Below are 3,832 nucleotides of genomic sequence, written 5' to 3' on the forward strand. Positions count from 1 at the left end.
TGGCCTAAGCTCTTCGCTATGGTGCAGTTTTCCAGTTCAAGGAGAGAAAAGGATATTGAATATGCTAGGAGATGCAGAGGGCACGATGGTTGTGCTAGCTATCCTGGCTAATCTCAGAACTGAGCAAAATTAAGTCTTGCGCATCCATGACAGCTGAGACGCAGGCAAGCCTTTACAATATCCAGCCTTTTCTAGTCTCTCTCTCTCTCTCTCTCTCTCTCCCTCCACAGGCTGGGATTTCACCTCAGAGACAGCATTCAGCGGATTGGTCCAGACTTTTCTTCTCTCTCCTACATTTTGCCCTCCCTGAACATTCTCTCCAGCACAGATTGGGGGAGGCTTGAGACTCTCTCTCTCTCTCTCTGTTTGTGTCTGTGGCAGGAAAGAGTGTAAACAGAGGGAAAACAAGCGGGGAGACTGTGAACACCGTTGCAGTTCTCCTAGTAACTAGACGAAGTTGGCGAGAAGAGTGGAAGTGACTTGCAAGGCAACAGTGTTCCCTGAAGTCAGATTACCTAAAGACCAGGCAAGCTTTGCTTTTCTTTGTGTTTGGGACTTGAGAGTTTTGCCTCCACCTGTCTGCAAGATCCAGAGAAGCATGTCTCTGGCGGTCAAGAAGAGCCAAGTGCGCCTGGTGTTTCTGGGCGCAGCTGGGGTTGGCAAGACATCCCTCATCCGGCGATTCCTGCAGAACACATTTGAGACAAAGCATCGCCGGACAGTAGAAGAGCTGCACAGCAAGGAGTATGAGGTTAGTGGAATTACCATCAAGGTGGAGATCCTGGATACTAGTGGTAGTTACTCTTTCCCAGCGATGCGCAAGCTCTCCATCCAGAACAGTGATGCTTTTGCTTTGGTCTATGCTGTGGACGATGCAGAGTCCTTTGAGTGTGTGAAGACTTTACATGAGGAGATCCTTGAGCTGAAAGAGGATAAATTCCCACCGATTGTAGTAGTGGGCAATAAGGCCGAAGCTGGTGGGCTTAGACAAGTGTTGCCTGAAGATGTTCTCTCCTTGGTGGAACTTGACTGGAACAACCGTTTCCTGGAGGCATCTGCCAAGGACAATGAGAATGTGATGGAAGTTTTCAGGGAGCTGCTTCAACAAGCCAACCTGCCCAGCCAGCTGAGCCCTGCCATGCGGAGAAGACGTGAAACTTTCTCCAGTGAAGCCCCACTGAGGCCCCCCATGAACAAAGCAAATAGTTGCACTGTCTGTTGAATTATGTGAGAATGACAGCATCAAGATGATTTTTTTTTTCTTTGCAAAACCCAGTCAATATCAGTATCACTGAGACATTTTAATTTCTGTTAACAATGTCATACCTCTAAATCCAGTGCGATCTCCTCACCAAATTAAGGCTGTAATTTGTAAAGTGGAAGAGACGCCTTTTTTATGTCACAGAGTTCTATGACTAAGCTAGACTGAATGAAGGAATATGAGTCAATTGGCTAACGTCTGAAACAATAACGGAGATCAGCAAGGTATATCGCATGAACTGCAAAGGCGAGCATTTGAGGAATCTCTTAAAGAACATTTTATTCTGGGGACATCTACTTATGGTTTGCATTTTATGGTGGCTGAGTAGACTTTGCCTGAAGAGGGGGGAGACAATGTCATGTTTATTGAACAGCAGATGTGTGTGTGTTGCTTCCTAGACAACAGTGTTTTTGTTTCTAATATTTGCATGGATGTGTCCTTGCAGTGATTATGTTTACTCTGAGCTAACCCATTTTAGTGGCACCTCTGCCTCTACGCTGTGGAAAGAGAGATGCATCACCCAGTGGGTCAGTTGGCCTGAATGTAATTCTGATTTTTTAAAAAGAAGTTTTCAAAGCTTGTATCCAATAAAAGAAAAGACAAACCCTGGCAGTAATGCTGCCAGAAGCACATGGTATTTGTATTCTTGTTGTAAGAGGTGTAACTAGAAGAGGTTCAACTCACCAGGTCTTATTGCCCTTATTTCCACATTCTGCTTTATGCTTTTGTTCTCCTAGGTTTGTAGGTCATTCACACTGCTAAGCTTGTGTATGTGTCTATGCTCTTAGGCTTTCTGGGAGAGATGCAAGATTGAGAGGTTAAGAGACATCGACTGCAGTTCTTTGTTATCTGTACCCTTGCGGGCATGGACTCTGGAGTCTCTTGTTCTCTCAGTTGGGTTTCTGCAGAACGGGAGTGGTGGTGAACCCTTTTACTAGTTAGGAAGATATGAAAGAAATGTTGTGCGTTATTCAGTCAATTACATTTAGTTGCTAGGATAAAAGTCCTGTTGGCATCAGGGGAGCACCCTTGTGACTGTTGGCCTTAGGATTTCAGTTCACATAAACTATGAAGATTAATAAGAAGCACTTTGCCTTCAGAGTTTTACTACAATAGGAACTAGGTAAATTTGCTCTGTGTCCTGTCCCAGCAGAAAAGAAACAATGCGTATCTTTTGAAGAAATGATATTTCACACCATAAAACAAAGCCAGAAATACAGTAAACTGATATTAAACACAGTTACAGTCAGAAGAAAGGAGAGGGTTATAGCTGGTGACCATAAGGTGTTTTAGTAATTGCATCTTCATAAATTAAGCCAGAGTAGTAACTATTACATTGGTGTTTATTTAAGCATTTATGAGTCAAAGCAATGTTCCTACTTCTGGCTGCTGCTCCCTCTGGTATTTCAATTCCCGATTCTTTTTACTAGCTGTAGTTCTAGCAGATGAATCTCTCATTCTCACACACAGCCTGTCAAGAACATAAGCATAAACTCTCTCTTCTGGGTTATTGGCTCAATGCCAAATATAGTAGGAAAGCAGTCCAACTCCTCAACTGTCCACTGAGTTGGCTCAGTGTCCCTGTACATTTCTGGCCTTGAGGGTAGCTGCTAGTGAGGGAATAATTGTGTTAAAAAGATAAGATAATGGGTGGCTCAAAGTTTCCTCCATGAATCATTTCACAGATTAATACCTGTATCCTGATTGGTTGTGGGGAACTGTTGAAGATCATACACGGGGATCAAGGAGTGCTTGATTCCTCAGGACAGCCTTTCTCGCTACTGGTTTGGTTGCAGAGGGAATGTGTTGTGAATCTGTCATGCAGAAGCAGCACAATGTTCCCCCAGAAGAGACAGATCTACAGATGTGACGGGGCGACAACAGCATGTGCAACACAGCGTTCTATTAGAATGAACTTGGGAGACTAACTTTCCTCATAGAATGACTGAGGTTGGCCATGTCTTAGGAATGACAGTTCAGATGAGCACAGCGGAGCCATGACTGGCCCTACCCTGATTGCCCAAAGAGAAGGTCCACCTCAGCAAAAGTAGTGTACATTTAATTTCTGTCCTGTCAAAATCAATGGGAATTAAGTCTTCCTTCCTTCCTTCCTTCCTTCCTTCCTTCCTTCCTTCCTTCCTTCCTTCCTTCCTTCCTTCCTTCCTTCCTTCCTTCCTTCCTTCCTCCCTCCCTCCCTCCCTCCCTCTCTCTCTCTCTCTCTTCACCTACAAGTTGAGCTGCTGTGTATAATCCACCATAACTAGAGCATGATTTGGACATTGCAACTGAGAGGTGCACTTCCTCTATCATGATTTTGAAAGAGGCACTAGCCATTCATCTTCCTACATTTTAGAACTGACAGCCGTTTCAACCAGACAGGCTATATACAAAAAAAAAAAAAAAATCTTTACTTATGGACACCAAAACCTAGCGCATGGAACTAGTAGCAGAGGGTGCATCCGTACAGTCCTGGTTTCACCTGGTACCATTTTTACCCCACTCTGCAACTGTCCTTGCTAATACATCTGCTGAATGCTAATACATTCAGTGTGCCCAACAAGCCAATCAGGG

General features: G+C 44.2%; 1 pseudogene; it reads left to right on the plus strand.

Moving 5' to 3' along the window:
- The first annotated feature begins 296 nt into the window (after positions 1 to 296).
- Positions 297 to 2,225, plus strand: LOC103057893 (GTP-binding protein Rhes pseudogene; annotated as a pseudogene).
- The last annotated feature ends 1,607 nt before the right edge of the window (positions 2,226 to 3,832 follow it).

The sequence above is a fragment of the Python bivittatus genome, unplaced genomic scaffold (assembly GCF_059951505.1).
Source record: "Python bivittatus isolate LINGU-HERP-01145 unplaced genomic scaffold, Pbiv_v1 ctg000080_np1212, whole genome shotgun sequence".
NCBI lineage: Eukaryota > Metazoa > Chordata > Lepidosauria > Squamata > Pythonidae > Python > Python bivittatus.